This window comes from Rattus norvegicus, chromosome 14, assembly GCF_021556685.1.
Source record: "Rattus norvegicus strain SHRSP/BbbUtx chromosome 14, alternate assembly SHRSP_T2T, whole genome shotgun sequence".
Taxonomy (NCBI): domain Eukaryota; kingdom Metazoa; phylum Chordata; class Mammalia; order Rodentia; family Muridae; genus Rattus; species Rattus norvegicus.
Genome location: NC_141547.1, coordinates 41,586,459 through 41,605,076, shown reverse-complemented (window position 1 = coordinate 41,605,076; position 18,618 = coordinate 41,586,459). Strand labels below are relative to the sequence as shown.

At 44.6% G+C, this 18,618-nt stretch overlaps 1 protein-coding gene and 1 long non-coding RNA gene across 44 annotated transcripts in view; one reads left to right on the top strand and one right to left on the bottom strand.

The window, feature by feature from the left end:
• Limch1 (LIM and calponin homology domains 1) overlaps positions 1-18,618 on the top strand; it is a 312,252-nt gene that overhangs the window by 166,752 nt on the left and 126,882 nt on the right.
• LOC120096605 (uncharacterized) lies at positions 1,475-2,851 on the bottom strand. Its single transcript, XR_015637423.1, has 3 exons — positions 2,632-2,851; positions 1,892-1,949; positions 1,475-1,793 (listed from the first exon to the last, which is right to left on the bottom strand). It is a non-coding gene; the product is annotated as an uncharacterized LOC120096605 (long non-coding RNA).

Below are 18,618 nucleotides of genomic sequence, written 5' to 3'. Positions count from 1 at the left end.
TACCTTCTTCTCTTTAACCCCCACATTCATTCCCTGCCCCTGAGTCTTTCAGGCACACAAACCTTCCCTGGTTTGCTGTTCCGCTTAGCATGCTGTCCCAGGCAGTGAGGGCATTGCTTCTGCTGGGATACGTTACAGCCCTATGTCCGAGGGAGCTATAACACAACACGGCAAACGAGACCCTCCAGACGCAGCTCTGGCCTGCCTCTAGCTTAACTTCATGCTTGGTTCCCTAGCGGTTGCCAAGGCAACTCCTTCCCTACTCCCACCCAGTAGCTTGGGTCCTCACTACTAAAGAGCCAAAGGTTTGCAAATGGAGACTTTCTTTACCCTTGCTGTTTCCCCCCAAATTTGTTTAACTGACAAACCATTGTAGTCACTTGTGGGGTGCAGTGAGATGTTATAATCTAGGGTGACTTGCCCGGTGCTGTCTACCATCTTGCCCACACCCCATTTTGAGGTGGGAACATTTGAAGCAAGCATCGATTCCTCACAGCCCTCACCATGCCACGAAGGAACTCATCTGCTCCCTCGTTCTAAATGAGTCCTAGTGCCCCCGACCAGTTCTGACCCAGTCACATCCTGTCCTCCTCACCAGTCTGCCAGGCTGCTCTGTACTCTGAGTTTGACTTTCTTAGATTCCCCATCTCACAAGATCGTGTGACACTCGCCTCCCTCTGCCTGCGAGTGTCTGTGGTGTAGATTATGAAGCGTCACCAACCTGCTGAGCCTACTTTCTGCTCGCTGAGCTTGGGCCGACTTGCTCAGCTTTATCCAGTAAAGTAAGGAGTAACCTTAGCACCAACCCCATGGGGCTGTGGTCAGGCTTGACTGAGCTGTGTGAGCAGAGCAATTCAGTTTCTGCCTAGGGCGCCATGTGTGTTCCCAAGCAGTTGGTGATGGTCACTTCTGTGATTCGGGGGCTGATGTCATTCACATCTTCCCCTGGACCTCCTCATCTGTGGGATGGCACAACGACAGCATCTGACCAATTGATCTGTGAGACACAAAGGCAGTGTGCTGTCTCGCTCTAACGAACTCTCAATAGTGCTGACTTGGAAGACCATCCCATTCCCCCATGTGTGGCTCTCCACTCGAGGTTCATGCTGTAGACCATAAACTCTCACAAGGCTTGGAGTCTGAACTGTCCCGCCTCTATGACAAACCACTTGCCCTCTTGGTTTCTATTCTGCGTTTGAAATGTGTTCTGAGTGAAACATTTGGAATAATCTTTCCCGTTAAAATATTTTAGCAAAAAAATTTTTAGCAATGATCACAACACTTTTTTTTTTTTTTAAATCATGTTCATGAGAATCCTGTTTGAGAACTTCCTTGTTCCTACCCAAGAAAACCTCTAAGGACCCTAGTAAATTTTCTTCGTATTAAAAAGAAAATTTTCATTTGATTAATGACACCATGCCCTGGCCCTATCCCAGAGTATAATCGATCAAGCTTTAATCCCCCAAAGTCATTCTGATTTTCTATAGTTATATTTTTAATTTGTAGACCTTTGGCCAGTTTCACAAAAAAATTAAATACTGCTGCCTTCCAGACACACATTCTACGGATCAAGAGCAATGCTATGCTGTACCTCTCATCACGGGCCTCTCCCCGGCCCAGATCTCCACCCAATTCTTTCTCTTTCGGAGCATAGTCCTGGGGAACTGGTTTCCATAATAAAGGCAGAAGGAGCAGGAACGCAGTGTGGTTTCCAGCCAGGAAGATAGGATAGAAGCCCACAGTCCTGTGTTGCAGGCCAGGCTTGGTCTCCAAAGCAGAAGAGCATGGATTGTCTAGTGGTAAAAGGAAAGAATACAAAATGACTTCAAAGAGCACTAAACCTGTGAGACTTGGGGCCAGAGTCCTCCCTGGGCTCCCCCGGAGTTCTTACTATTACTGATGGCAGACACCAGCTGAGGGCATTCCTCTGATGGTTAAAAATCTGTTTCCTGGATTGAGGGGACAGAAAAGTGGGTAAACATCAGCTGTGCAAGCATGAGGACCTGAGTTCAAATCCCCAACACCCATATTAAAAAAAATAGACATGGCCATGGGCTTTGATAGGTGGATTCTTGTAACTCACTGGCTGGCATGTCTAGCCAAAATGGGAGGCTTTCGATTCAGTGAGAGACCCTTGTCTCAAGGGGATAAGTCAAAAAGCAATGGAGGAAGACACCTCCAATGTCCTCCTCTAGTCTCTACATGTGTGACCATGGCGGCATGGATGGGAATGGGGCACACACACACATGTACATACCATGTACATACATGTACACAACAGAGATATACACAGAGACACACAAAACACAATACACATATTACCTCTAAAAAGGCATTTAAAAGGTACCTGTTTACAAGAAGGTAAGAGTTAAAATGCTACACACAATCTGGTTGGTTCATATTATATTATCTTATATCATATCATATCATATCATATCTTCAAGTTCTTTTTTTTTTTTTTTTGGTTCTTTTTTTCGGAGCTGGGGACCGAACCCAGGGCCTTGCGCTTCCTAGGTAAGCGCTCTACCACTGAGCTAAATCCCCAGCCCCATATCATATCATATCATATCATATCATATCATATCATATGCTCAAATAATACCAGCTGGCTAAATGGATAAGAAAAACTACCTGATACTGTTAGCTTATTCCACTCTTCTAAGCATTTAAAAAAGCGAGTCTCCCAGCTTCAAAATGCAGACTAAATGGCTTGGGCTTATCTTGCCTCACCATCTCTGGTGTATGGAGTTGGACTCCCAAGCACTTGGCCTGAAATTCTAAGTAATAGTTGTCAGGAAGTGGGCAGGCATTCTTCCCTTGATTACTGTTTGTGTGAACAGTGAGCACCATGGCAACAAGATGCTAACAGCCAGATGAAGAGCAGAAGCATATGGAGAGACGAGGAAGGCTTGAGGCTTGAGAGAAAGCCTTTGCTTGGCTTGTCTTGGTATGGCCATGTTGCTAACATGGTTTTCATCTTGTTCATGTACATCTTATGAACAAGAGGACTAGGTTACTAAGATTAATGAGTCAATTAGCTAGTGTCCCCCTTTTGTTCTACCAACAGCTTATAAAATATACTACTACTGTTGAAAAATAAAAGCGTTGACCATGGAAAATATCAATATAATCAAAAGATAAATATATAGTTTCTGTAATTGAGATAGGAACTTGACTTTAGTTTCCTGGTACCATAGCAACGTGGAAAATATGATTAATTATGTAAGTTTCAATGCCCGTGGCAGAGTCACACCAATTTTTCATGAAAAAAGAAAGCTATTGTTAACAGCTAGGCTTGAAAGAAATCTTGTTATAAGTACATATAGAAGACGAACTCTGATTCCAATGTGTCTCCTATCTCTCTGCCTCCATGATAGAGACCAATGTCATTCAAGATGGGAAGTTTTGAAAGTCATCGTCAGGAAGCTGCTTCAATTAGATAGGAAAGCAGATGGCTTGTGAGCACTGACGTGTGTCCCTCGCTCCTCCGGCTCTATCTATAGAGTCCATGAGTTTCACTGACTTCTTATAATCGGGGACATTTATTACAGCCATGGCTTATATTGCCAAACTAATTAGAGACCATTCAAAATGCTACTCAGCGCTCGACAATTCCAGAGAAAACAGCTAAAAGGAAAATAAGCCTTGTGAGACATGCTTTTCTTTATATAACCTTATGGAATAAAAGTTAAGTTCACTAACTCAATATGGACAGATACTGAGAATCTTCCAGGAACTGGGCTATTTTTGTGGCTGTAGAAAAACAGAGATATGAGTTCACGCAAGAGCGTTTACATAGAGCAGAGGGGAGACTATGATCCCCTCTCTTTTTCACAGCCTGGGTCAGGCTTGGTTCTTACGTCTTTAAAGAGCTGAAGAAATGGTAAGAGTTGAGTACTGTGAGGCATGTGGAAATGAAGTGAAATTCTAATTTTTAATCTGGAAACACTGGCATCGGCCATGCTCCAGCATTTGTGCAACATCTTGGTTGCGTTCTTTCCACAGTGGTGGAGCTGGGCTCAGAACAACAGAAACGGTGAGGCCCTCAAGGCTGAAACAATGTGTTATTTGGTCTTTTAAGAAAACTTGCCAAGTCCTGTAGTAGTGGGACAGCGCTTGCTGTGTGATTGTGAGTAAGGTGAAGCCTCAGTGACTCACTTTACTCCATGTGGTTCGATCTGTGTGTTCCTACAGACTGATCTCTCAAACTTGGCACCTGCTAAGCCTGCACTGGGATCTACATGAGAGGAAGGAAGGATATTCTAGAAACCTGGGCCCATAGACCAGCACCCAGGAATTTATAATCAATACCCTTTTGCTCATGGAGCAGATGGCGCTTGTTCTAGAATCTGATTTTTCTTTACCCCTTGCTGTTTTGCTCTCTGAGGCTGCCCCATTCTAACCTACCTAAAGTTAGAAGCATAAGCATTCGAAGGTTTTGTATCACCAATCACGCCCCTTCCTGTCCATCCTAGACACTGATCCCGTTCTTCGTTACCACCATCTTTTCTCAGGAGCCTGGATGGCTTTTTAGAAGTGTTTGTTTGAGGGCTGGAGAGATGGCTCAGCGGTTAGGAGCACTGACTGCTCTTCCAGAGGTCCTGAGTTCAAATCCCAGCAACCACATGGTGGCTCCAGTCACCTGTAATGGGATCTGATGCCCTCTTCTGAGGTGTCTGAAGACAGTTACAGTGTACTTATATATAGTAAGTAAATAAATCTGTTTTTAAAATGTATGCTCGCTCTCTGTAAGGCTCTGCATATGATGTCACTCATTATAATCATTGGAAAGCTTGATGTAAGCAGGAAGTGGGACCAGGGATGAGACTTCAGGGCTCACGGGAGTGATTTATAAAATTAACCACTCAGGAAATTACATTAGCACTCAGAGAGGAGTTGTTATTATTATTATTATTATTATTATTATTATTATTATTATTATTGGAAGTATTCTAGTTTTCCAAGTCTAAAAGGGGACTTAGATGATTATTATGGTGGCCGCTTGTCATTGGGTTCACGCATCTTAGGTATATCCTTCCCTTTATGGAAGTGACCCCTGATCACTGGACACTCCTCAGTCAAGGGCAGGTGACTTCCCAGACCGTGTGAACATCCAAGGTGCCCACTGCCATAAATTCAGGGTTCTAGTCATGAAATGCGGGGTGATCCACCTTTGGAGAACTGATTACCTGTTGAGGGAGGCAGACATTTCAACTTAGGATAGGGGGTATTCAGAAGGATGTAGCCCCAAGGTGCTGTGGGAATACAAAGAAGGACATTAACGGAGTTCACTTGGGAATTTGGCGAAAGCTGTTTTGGGTAGATAAAAGGAGAGTTTTGAAATTTTTTGAAAGTTTTGCAATGCTTTGAGTTTGCTGGGCATAGGAGACCCAGGCAGACAGAAGAACAAGATGTGCAGACAGACAGAGCAACTGTACAAAAGTGTAAGTCTAAAAAGAGTAGGCTCCAGTGGGAAGACAGGGTGAAAGGACCAAGAACTGAGACACCCTGGGTACCAGGTCTCTAGGCTTGGGATCCCTTCTGATGAGAATCTAAAGAAATTGTGTTAACTATGCATGGTGGGGTTGCAAACAGAGTGGTAGGCTGACCTAGTATCCCAGGGTGGACATGCAGTCCTGGTACCCTGAGGGTGAGCTCCCATCGAAGGTGCTAGAACCAGTTTTATAACAGTCTCTCTTGAATCTAGCCACGGGTGACCAGCTTTAGCACCTTTCAGTTTTTAAAAATTTACCATTTATTATATGCCCGCTACCTTTTGTGCTGATGTTGTAATGTCTCAATGTAAAAACAAAAGGCACACTGTCCGTGTTTCAGGTTGTCACTGGGAACAACTTCAGAGCAAGGCAGGGACAGTTCCATGCCAGTGGCTAGTTTCCAAGTTCAAAATCAGCAGAGCCTAGGACTCCAGTCCCTATAAAACCAAGGTCCTCCACCCCCACCCCAATCCCCGTAAGCACTAAAGCTTAGAGCCAATTCTAAGGGAAAAGAGGTTTTTTGCTTTTGGTTTTTAATATGGATAAGATTTCCCACCATCTCTTTGTCTGTTTTTCTATTTTTGCCCCTGGACTATGTAATGACTCCAGGTCTCAAGAACAGTAACAAGGGTCAGTTGCTCGTAGATCAGAGATAGACAGGCTCAAGGCACTGCTCTGGCCAAAATGGTGAGGTGAGCAAGCGTTGCTGCCAGTATCTCTCCTGCATGGACTCCACCAGGCCTGCCCTTAGATCACGCAGTTCTTCCATTAACACCCCTGCAGCATCAGTCCTAGACACTCACACCCATGCCGAGATCTACTTTTCTGACATGTGTGCCTAGACCACCTCTTTTCTAGAACGGTCTCATGAGTTAATTTTTCTAAATGCAGGAAATCCATTTTTTCTTGTGCTCTGGATATATGATTTCTCTTTCATTTTTTCTTTTAGATTTATTTGACTTGTTTTATATGTATGAATGTTTTCCTCATATTCATGTCTGTATACCCCACGTGTCCCTGATGCCCGAAGAAATCAGAGAAAGGTATCAAATCCCCCGAAACTAGAGATGTGTGTGGTCGCAGCCACTGCAGGTGCTGAGGATTTGAACGCTGGGTCCTCTTCATCGTTACTTTGGGCTGAGATGGCATTAGCTCATTTAGCAGTGGAGTTACACATCTGGGCCTCTTTCTCACGTCAAGCTAAAAATAAAAATGAAAACAAAATGTATGCGAGCGTGTGTGTGTATGTGTGTGTGTGTGTGTGTGTGTGTGTGTGTGTGTGTGTGTGTGTGTGGTGTTCAATTTTTATCTATCTTGTTGAATCACCTGTCTTCTATGTCACAATCTTCAAGTGTTTCCATTGGATTTTGTAAAGGATTTTTAAATTACTTTTTAAAAATTAACTAAATTAACTAATTAATTAATCAATCCATTCATTCAGTAAAGGTTTATTATGTACTCACTCACCAAGTACTAGATTTAATGGGAGAGTGAGACACGGGGAAGAGACCAGAGAAAGAAGAGAAAAAGAGGGAGAGGGCAGAAAATGTCTGCCTTTTATTTGGAATATGATGTAACTGATCCCAGGTGGAGCTGGGAACTAAGCCAAAGGTAGACTGGGAAGGTATGACCATTGCCATGGCAACAGTGACCAAATGGTGTAGCTGCTGGAAGTGAGAGCAATTCCTGATACCAAAAATGCCCATATTTAGGTATGGATGACATCATGATGGCACTCATGATAGGCGAAGATACACTTTAAAAGTTTGGTGATCAGCTTCAAGGCATTGTCAGTGTTGCTGTACCTTTCAAAATGGAGGCCCCTCTGTTCTATTCAAGAGCTCCTGTGTTTGATTAAAATTCTAGTCATTGCCCTTTGATTGATAGTTGGGGGCTTGGAGAGATGTTCACACAGCTGCGTGAACAAGGCAAGCACAGTTGGCAGATGTGGAAACTGCTCATAAATTAAAAAGCAGTTTTCTGGTGAGCGCTATGAGCTTGATCAACATCACAGATCTGTTCATTTAGCAGGGGTTTCCTTCCATTTCCATCGGATGTTCAAGCATTTCCCCCCCACCCATGTTGCCTAATATAAGCTATGGAACATTTCAGATGTGGGAGCGCATGATAAATAGCTCCAGGCAATGAATGCTTTTGGTCCCTTACGCTGTATGGCGTGCCCTGGGTGGAGAGCCAGCTGAAATTCCCCCGCTAGTTCTAGGCCCCCCATTAGTGTTGCCCGGGATGTTGCCCTTTCTCGTTGGCTGGTACGGGAGGATGTTGAAGATGCATCACCCTAGCTGACCCAACATTCGAAATACAAAGTCCATTCAGTTCTTCATGTATTTTCATCAAATATCAAGAATACACCAAGCACTAGCAATGCATCAGTGGACAATACGCCTGCCCTTGAGGAGCCCGCAGTCCAGTGTGAAGACACGAGGACAATACTAATGAGTGGGAAGGTCGGATAATACTCGAGGCGATGAATTCAACATGCAGGGCTCGCAATGCTGGGATGAAAGGAAGAAGGGCCTACTATTGATTTTTTTTAAACAGGTTGGTTTTATTTGAGCAAAGATCTGAGAAAAATAAGAAGGTAACCAGATAGTTATGGAAAACAATCAACCATAGGGATAGGCTAACTTGGCACCAAGGCCACCAGGCCCATCAAGATGGTGCCACCGGCCTCCAGATGACATTAGCTTTTAGTTTCTAAGTGCTGGAGACGAGACATCGGATACTTTGCATATATTGCTTGGAAACTGCTGGCAGCTGAGTTTTATTATCCATACCCACTTCTGGCCAAGGAAATAAACGAAAACTCGGATTAAGTCCCAAGCAGGGGATGAGAAGGGATTTGAATCCGGCCTTGAACTCTAACACCAAAAGCTCAAGTATTTCTTCCTTTGTCACGGGGCTTCTCTTCTATTTGGAACTTCAGTGGGTATGACCCAAAAGTAGATCAGGAATTGAAGGGGTGCTGTTTAAGTGGCTGGGTATATAATGTAGCTCACTGGTAAAGCGCTTGTCTATCATGAATCAGGCCCTGAGTTTTCTCCCCAAGGTAAAAAGATTCGATGTGGGTGGGTGAGTCCTGAAAGGCAGAGTATGGCATTACTAATAGTCTACAGATTCCTCCCCAGGATCAACTTTTCCCGGGAAATCTCACTCAGGAAAGCAAAAAGCATTCAGAGTGCGGCTTCCAGTGAGGCCATCCACATTCTTTGAGTATGAGTTTTTCATGTCAGTTTTTTGTTATTAATGACTATTGTTGGAATAGATCTCTCATTCCTTTGGGTACCCAGGCAGTTCTTGGCATTGAGTAGGGATGATATGAAAAGCTCAGAGACACAGGTTTCTTCCTCAGTTGCAAACCCAGCCACAAAGTGGCCTGTCACAGAACAGTCACATTTCCCTGTAGTAATGTATGACTCTGGAGTCCCTCATACCCAGTGCGTGTGTAGGAGCGTGGTGTCAGTAAACCATCGTGAGCTGGCAATGTTGTGAAAGTGAAGTGTAAAACTGTGTTTCGAGACCTATCAAAAGGGGTCATACAAGGGAGCCCTGTCTATTAGTCGATGTAGTTAGTGCATTAATAAAAACACAGCCATACTCAGCCGCATGCTGAGAATTTACAAGCATTTGGGTGGGATAATTCGAGAAACAGAGAATAGGGCAGTTTTAACTAATGCCTTTGCCTTCAATAAATGGCCCTAAATCAAGCACGGGCACATGAATGGGTTTGTTTTGTTAAAATTCATACCTCCTGTGTGTGTGAGATCCAGGAGCAGAAACAAATCAGTTTTAAACACTTTAGTGTTGGGGGTGGGAACGTAGGTCAGCAGCGGAATGCCTGCCTAGTACGTGTTAGGTCAAGCACACCCCCAAACACTGAGGTATTAAAACGCCATTAGAAATATAGGATGATGAGAAACTTTGATTTCCCAGAATTCCCTGCACACGCTATGGAGCCGAAAGTGATTCTTCTGTGAGGGAAGCAGGGTCCCAGATTTAAACTCCTAAGGGAGTCTATTCGGTAAGGAGCTTATGCGCAGGCCACAGTTGTGAGGCTAAGTAAAAAAGCTTGAGAGCCATCCTGGCACCAACACAAACTCTTTCTAACTGCTCTGAAGGGTGGCCTGGTCAGTGTGTGCCCCTGCACTGGCCTTGAGGGACTGGAGTGTCAGAGCACTTCTTAGGGTCTGGCATCAGTTTCCTTAAAGCTTCCAGCCTAGCTGCTACATACAAATCAGGCCAAATGGAAGTCACCAGTAAATACCCATTGCCTTTAGTAAGAAAAACCTTTTCACACACTAGTGACAACCCCCAGGCCATTTTACCCTTTCCTAAAAAAGTCTTAGGAAACCCCAATACCAGTAATTACTTTGTAGAACTTCAAAGCTTGTCTCTCAGGGCTGTTAAAGGCAGGAATGAGAAGCCCTGGCCTTAGATCTTGTAGACATTCCCTGAAAGCATTCCATTGGCTAAGGAAGTGGCCTGGAAAGTGATGAGGCTTCCTCTCAGCTAGAAGTTTATTGGTTCCTTCCCCAGCAGGCTACAATCCATATTCTTTTCAATGGCCTGCCTGCCCTCATTTCCTGTCCCTTTATCCCACTCTCCCTGCCTCTCAGTGTCATTCCTTTACATCCCTTCCCTCTTCAGAGATGAGACAAGCCTAACTTGTCTGACCACCCTTAGGGCGACCTAGTTCCTGTCACCTCTTTGAAGCCCCCTTTGAGTGGGCTCCCATCTCCCGTTACAGCTCACTACTGTACTGTTAGCCACATCTACTGAAAGATGTGACTGCGATTTTCCTCTTGAGACAGTAAGCTCTATGCGAGTCTGTCTGTTCCTTCAGTGTGTGGCTTGATATAGCTCATGAGTGACTGAATCAGTGTGACGTTAAGAGGAGGCTTCATGTTGTTATGTCAGGGCTGCTCTTCTTAAAATGAGAGGATTTTGCATTTAAACACTTGTTTCCATAAACACATTGTCACACTCTGATACTGTGTATTTGACTAGCTTTATGAACCAGATACAGTTTTGTTTTGTGTTACCCAAGAGGGCCTCATCTGTGTGGCTTTTATCTGGTTTGGTGGATTAATTTCGAAGGGTGGAGAGGGTTGGGAGAGTGGATAGAGGAGGCAGATTTTGTCATTTGCTTTTTAAGAGAATCCTCTAACAGTTGCAGACTGTAATATCGTGCCTGTGCTCCTGTTACTAATAAAGCATGAATTGGAAGTCTAGCTTCAAGTGACTCTTCTCAGGTGCCTTTAGCTTCCTTCGCTTTTCTTCAGACATTCTTGCAGCTTGTGTCCTGACTCCCCTAGGCCTGTGGGAAGATGGGCCCTATCCGCTGGACCTTTTTCTGCCCTTCTTCTAGAATGCCCTCAGGGAAAGCCCACACTGCAGCCCTCATGCCACCATCATTTCCTTCCTGTCTGTCTCCTTAGCTCTGTTCTTTCCCTCTCCCCTTTCCCGAGCCTGTCTGCATCTCTCTAGCCCCGCCCTCTCCATCAGTCTCTCTAAGGCACACGTGTGACTCTCCCGTAGGTGCATCACAGCTCCTCATTATCTTCTGTCATGGTAACCCTGTCTACTCAGCCATCCTCCCCAGAGCTTTGTCCCTGAGGCACAAGGATGCATTGCAGCCCTCCACAGGATGACTACATTGCTCAGTCCCTGTGTGCATTACCTTTCCTCCACATGGCCCATCCCTACAGCACATGGCCCCCCCATGTGGCCCTCAGCCCATCCCTTATTCAGAATTCTTCATTTTTTAATGGCCCATTTTCCTTTAAAAGTCACCCTACCTTCTCAGCCCTTAAGCTGGGAGCCATTCCCGATACTCAGCCTTCCAGGGGATTGCTCCACAGGCCTGTAAATTCTCCCTGAGCCCTCCCCAGCACTGACACCTTTTCCTCCTGACTGTGTCAGAGCTCCCACCACACATGGGGATTATGTCACTCCTCTGGAGAGCTTTCAAGGCCACACAAAACTGACCGAGTAAAGACACAGGAAAATCTGAGTCCTCTTCATGGTCAAATAGGCTCTGAGGCAAATGCACGTGTGTGAAGGCCCCTTTCTCAAATGGAGTTAGCTCTCCCGACACTCCATTTCCATGCACCCCTTTTTGGTTGCCATTCTTAGATTTGTGAGCAAATCAACTACAACCCCTTTTCTGTCCCAAGAGTTCAGACCTATGAGCAGATCCAAGGCCTGACGTACATTTATAGAAGGTACCAGACTCTTCCTGGCCCTGTACTGTTCGGTCAAACCTATCTGGGAAAGGGCAAGAAACAGCACTGTCCCAACATATGGCACAGCCCTTTGTGGGTTGTTATATCTTTCAATCTCTTTCTCCAGGTCGGAAGTGTTATATTTTAAATGTAGCCTTGCTCCGTGTGCTGTGTCTTTTATTTATTTTTTTTTTTGTTTTTTGTTTTTTGTTTTTTTTTTTTCAGAACCACATGGAGTTTTCTCTAGGTAGGGAAAAATTCTAGTTCTGTCCCGCTGATTGCGGTAAATCTTGGTGAGTCAGGACTTGCTCGTAACGAGGAGAACATTCGGGTTCTTTGAGGCCGGCAGTACATGAGCGGAATGCAAAGGCGCTCATTAGAATGTATGGCCATGGCACTCGTGGGAATGGTTGGGAGGAAAAGGCTGTAAATCTATCTGGGCCTTCAAGTCTCATGTGCGTATTTCAGGGGGAAATATACGCTTGCTGTTGCAATTAGTTTAGACAATTTCTTTAGATACCTCTGGATCTTAAGTTCCTTTTCCTGGGCATTAAAGCAAAATGACAAAAAGAAGAGAAAAGAGAGAGAAAGAAAAACGAGAGACGGGGAGAGAGAGAGAGAGACAGAGAGACAGAGACAGAGACAGAGACAGAGACAGACAGACAGACTGAGGCAGGCGGGGTAAGGGGGAGAGGGATGGGCTATAAATTTCCAACAAATGGTGGATTTCGAGTGTCTACCAAGAATTTAATCAACAAGAGACTTAGGGAGAGAAGCTGGGCAAATTACCCACCACTCCTAGTCCTTCTGGCTCATGATCACACTGTGAAGACATTGAAGTGTGTCACAAGAGCACCCACTTCAGCAAACATTTCCCGAAATGGCATTTAAGCATGCACAGACATCTCCCAGGGGCCTACAAACCCCTTCCTGTCTGGAGAGGGCGCTGGTGGTAACATGCTTCCTGTGGCTCCTCCCTCCTTATAGACATCAGGGCTGCTTCGTGGCTTTAGAGGTGGCTTTCCTTTTGCTTCTGTTCTGTGACTTCTGAGCCACTTTCAAAAATAGCCAAAGTGACTGGAAGTGACAGGCAGTCTTGTGGCACCCCTGTTGTGGGGGAAAGGGGCTCTACAAACCTCTCCTTAACTTTGCATACAAGTGGGCTCCCTCATGCATCTGTCCAGACCTTCTCTAAACTTCCTGTAGAATTGCCACCAGTTAAGGGACTGGATGAGAAATTTTGCTTCCTCCTTTTCAAACTGATGATAAACCAGACTTTCTAAGTGGTATGCTTGACTCTCCCTTGTCTGTGGTAGCAGTTAAAGAAGGCTAATAGTGTCCATTAATCAAGTTTCTATCTGGAAGTGAAAGAAAAGGTGAACTATCAGGGGAGTCTGGTGTAAGCGTAACAATTCCGGTGAAATGTTAAAATAAAAAGGTGATAATGTTGCTCTATCATAAATTAGCATGGATCCCATCCACTTGCCCTAAAAATGATAGTCTGTCCTCTCAGTCAAGTGTGCCATTAAATAAAAATAGCAAAAGTCCACATTGTTGTCTCCCACGATCTGGACGGAGGCCCAGTCAGTTTGTAGTTACTGGTGAAGAAATGGTTAGTCTGGAAAGTGTAGACAGAACCTGAGAGTGAATGTGAGTTGCTTTATGCGATTCTGTGGGGCAGATGTGTGACCCCTGCTACCTTATCTGTGCAGATAGCAGGATATGAGGAGAGATGCCCATTCTGCACTACTGATATCAGAACTGATTGGTGTTCTTAAAAGGATCTCCGAAATGGAAAGAGTTGTGTCGTCACCTTGGGTAGGGGGTTATGAAAAGGACTTAGTTTCTCAGTTAGAGCATTTCTAAGCATATTGGGTTTTTTTTTCTATTTTTCCATGTGTGTTATACCCATGAGTGTACACTGATGTCCAGGTGTACCACCCATGCACACACCCGTGAAGACCAAATATCTTCCTCCATTCTTCTTCACTGATTTAGTTCTTCTCTCCTCTTAAACTTGGCATGGGTGTATGTAGGTGTGCATACAAACATGAGAGTGCACACGGATGAGTGTTCACATGCATGCGGGAGCTGGAGGTTGACACCAGATGTTGTTCCATGATTGCTGTCTACTTTTATCTCGTTTTGTGGTAAAGGTTAATTTTTATTTTTTAAAATGTGTGTGTGTGTGTGTGTGTGTGTGTGTGTGTGTGTGTGACAGAGAGAGAAAGAGAGAGAGAGAGAGAGAAAGAGAGAGAGAGAGAGAAACAGCTTTGTGAGCGCATTTCCTTCTTATTTTGTGGGACAGGGTCTCTCACTGACTCCAGAACTCACTGATTGGCTAGACTGGTTGGCCTGGGAAGGCCTGGAGTCTGCCCCACCATAAACACTGGGGTCACAGATATGTGCTTTTTATACAGGTTCTGAGAATCTGAACTCAAAGCCATTGTGAGCTATAATTGCCTTGCCCATTGAACTGTCTTCCCTGAATCCCTAACTAGATTAAACTGAGCAACACTGATTTTAATGAGGATAGATTGTTTCATAAACTTCAAATTCCGTGCTTAAGTGGGGAAGACTCATCTGCTGTTAATAGTTGGAGAATTGTGTCAAATTATTACTATGTAGTTCTTGGGCCAGATCTTGGTACTGTCACCATCCAGCTCTGTGACAATGTTAGGACACAGAACCCTTCTCATCTGTAGTGCCTTGATCTGCACAGCATAGTGGCAACACAGTCAAGGAACTATGGAATCGAGAAGATGTGGCATGTATCAAATCGCTCGCACTTTATGGGCACACAGTAGGCGCTTAGTTAACAATACCTAATATCATCACTGTTATCCTATGTGACCTATCTATGTACAATGTTCCTTTTCAAGATATACTCTAAAAATATGCAATCAAATCTTTGCAGCTAGTTTACAAAGTGAAGGGAGCTTCCCCCAAATTTAAGTTAGGAGCTGATATATTTCAATATTTTTCTTATGCAAAAGGACAGAATTAATTATACTGAAAGACACCAGAAAGATAGCAAATTTCTTCCTTCCATTTATTTTAGTCTGAATGGTTATTTTTTAAAAATATTTTCATGTGTGTGTTGCATATAGGTGTGTGTATTTGCAGATGTGGAGGCACATGTACATGGGTGTGCATGCACATTGGTGTATACGCATTGTGGGGACCTGAGATTGATGTTGGAAGTAATTCTCCTTCACTCTTCTGCTGATTCAATGAGGCAGGTCTCTTAATCAAACCCAGAGGGCCCTGATATGGTCTTGTGAGGTGGCTTGCTCAGGGAATGTGCTGTCTATGACTTCTGAGGCTTAGAATCACAGTTTGGCCATCACAGCCACCTGACATTTACATAGGTTCCAGAGTCCTGATCCTTATGCTTTTCCAACAAACCTTGAACAGATGAGCCATGTCCCCAGTCTGCAATCTGTTTAGTTTGCTGAGGAATTTTGGGAAATTTCAAGGGAGCCCAGCATATAGATGGCTTGAAAAAAAAAACTGTTTGAAGAACAACTCTCCTCTACCTCACTCTATTGGTCTGCTTTTCTCTTGCCGTAATAAAACAGGGTCTAAAAACAACTTGCAGAGGACAAGGTTTATTTGGCTTACAGGTTATGGTCCAGCACTGAGGGAAGCCTAGGCAGGGAGCTGGAGTCAGGAACTGAAACAGAGCCCACTGAGGAGTGTTGCTTCCTGGCTAGCTTCCTCTAGCCTCCTCAGCTACCTTTCCTACCCAGCTGGGGCTCACCTCCCAGGCATGGTACCGCCCACATTAGGAGGAGCCTTCTAACGTTAGCATTGAGAAAATGCTCACTGGCATCCCCATGGGCCAATCTGATGGGGGGCAATTCCTTAATATAGGTTCCCTCCTCCCAGGCATGTGTAGATGTGTTGGGTTGACAAGAAGTAAAGTAACTACAATGTCCCCGTGCACTGTTTGTAGATTCCCTGAAGAGCAATGTGTCTACTTCCCTCCCTGCACAGAAGCTGTGCACAGGAGTCATGTGTTACTCCGGTTGGTATGCATATGGTTCCTCCTGTGAGGGAACATGCTTGTGAGGGAACATGCTGGTCATTACTTCAGCCTTAAGAGGCTTCCCTCAGAGGGGAAGACAAAGGCTCCATTTCACGTTGATTGCTTTTCTATTATGGCTTCATTCAGTCAGAAGTTTTACTGTCAGGGGTCCTGTTAAGTCTGAGAAAATGCTGCATCTGTTCCTTAGCACCTCTTTGTCCTCCCAGAGCTGGAAGACCTCGGGGAAACTGCTTCTATTCTTTGTTTTACACATGAGGAAAAATGATGGAGCTGAGGTGATTAAGTGATGTACCCCAAGTCTCTTAGTTATCGAACAGGGAAACAACAGCTAATGTTTATTGAATGTTCTTCATGGTCCAAAATCATTCTATTCCTTTGTATATTATTTCAGTTGTCTCTAATATAGGGCGTATGATATTCTTCCCCTAGGTTTACCCATGAGCAAAGTCCAGAGTTTAGTAGCAACCCTCTCAGGGTCATGAAGCTGGAATTAGAAAGCAGGTGACCAGTCTGTCCTGTAATTAATTGCCATGGCTACCAAGCCGTGCAGATTATGCAATGTCCAGAGTTTAAAAGACCACACTGCAGCACTGGGTGGCCTTGGTGACTCTTCCCACCCTGTGCTCTGCTAGCTGAACTGGAACTGGAACCCAGATCTCAGGCCCTTCCAGCTTTTCCCATTCTGACCTGTGTTTCAGCTTCTACAACACTGTAACAAATTACCAGAGGGGAACAACTTAAACGATAAAAGATTTAGTCTGGCTTATGGTTTCAGGTCAGAGTTAGCTGAAGCTGTTTCTTTAGGCTTAACATCAGGGAGAAACCATGGTTGAGGGAAAGTGAAGAGTGTTCCATTCACCTCATGACACCAAGAGGAGGAAAGGGTCTGGGGGCCAAGTCACCCTTCAGTGGCACATCCCTAGCTATCTGTTTCTAACCAGGATCTCCCTCCTGGTGTGCATTATCTGGTGTCAATAATGAGCACATGAACAAGATATTCTACTCATTGGGCCAGAGGTCTCCTGATCCACTCACCCCTTAGTAACAGGATCTACCACCTGAGGACCAAGCGCTCCCACACATAAGGCTTTTGGGGGACAATCTATATCCAAGCCATGTTTTGTGTTCAAAAACATTACAGTAAAAGATATAGGTATTAGTGGCTGGTAATGTGGGGACACTTTTCAATAAGTATTTACTGAGTAAATAAAAGGTCTGACCTTGGTTCTGTGAGGGAATAAAGTGTGGAGAACCACATCCTGCTTTGTTCTCGGTGAAAGCAAAACATTTCTCTTCCCAAAACTTCACAGTGGTTTCCACAGAGCTGACCCAGCTGATGCTAAAGCTCCCACCACCAGCCACTGAGTCTTTAGGAAAATTGACTTAATTAAAGAATAAATTAGAGAAAAAATATGAGCAAGGGATATGAGTGAGACACGTCCGCAAGTTCAGCCTTGAGTTGGCTGAGAGTGACACGTGCTCAGGCTGCATTGCCGGTGCCTAAGAGTCCGTGTGACTTTGTCCCCATTCTGTCCTCAGCGAAGACAGCCAGCTGAGTCAGAGTTCCCTTGCTTTTGACTCTTTGTCATGGACTAACCTCCTAGGAAAGCAGGTTGGAAGTGGTTTACCTCACAGAAAGGAAACCCTTTCTCTGGCTGTTTCCGTGTCAGTTTTCACTGTTCCAAATAGAATTTCACTTGTCTCGGAGTAAAAAATCACCATTCGGCTTTTTTTTGTTCCTTGCAGGGGTTTTGTGATAAGGTTTTGCTCTGTAGCCTTGATTTGCCTGGAACTCACTTTGCTGACTGGGCTGGCTTTGAGCTTGCAGAGATCTCCCTGCCTCTGTGTCCTCTGAGCTCAAAGTGCTACCACACCTAGCTCAGTCAGCTTTTTAAAAAGAATCTTTCTCTTAAAGGAACCACAAGATGTTTTGTAAGGTCCATGAACCTGTTGCGACTAATATGCTTAGCATGGTGAACCCTACATCTTAAAGTGCTTAGCATGGTGAACCCTACATCTCCAAGTCCCAGAAAGGATGAAAGGAGAGGCAAGCCTGGCTGTCAGTCTCTGGACTGACTTGTCATGTATGTGTTAAGCGCTGGGGACACTGAGAGCTTCCTCCTCATGATGAAGCCTTGCAGGCTACCGCTGGACAGCTCCCATTGTGCAGTGTCAACCCCTGACACTTGTATAATCTTTGATTCCGTTCAGTGTTTTTTCTTTTAGCCTCACATGGCTCTTCTAAGTGCCCTGTCTCTCCCACCAAAGCACTTTTGTAAAAACCCCTCTACTTGTTCATCCAAGTGCAGCACCACTGAGTACGCTAACATCCAAAAAATGGATGGATATTCGCAAGCAGGAGGTGTAGAGAACACCGTGTTAAGGGCGAGTCAGCCAGCGTTTGGATCTAGTCCTACCTACTCATCGTGTGTGCACTCTAAAGTAACCTGACGCTGGGAGAATCTCAGAGGCTAAGGGCAGCTGCTGTTCTCCCAGAGGGCAGGTTTGTTCCCCAGCATCTACACATACCTGGACTCCAGCTCCAGGAGATTCAGTGCTCTCTTCTGACCTCGTCTAGCACTAGGCCCTCACGGTGCACTTTGGTGTGTCCATGCATGCAGGCAGGCTAAACACCCATACACATAATTTTTTTAAATTAAAGAAAAAAAAGTAACAACTTTTTTATGCATTGATTTCTTCCCCTATTATGATGTTAAAAAGGTAATATTAAATGAATGTGTTTTAAGATTAATAGATCAAAAGAGCAACCGCAGACATATTTCAGGTGCTCTCTGTTACTATTATCTCTATAAACGAGATGAAACGTACA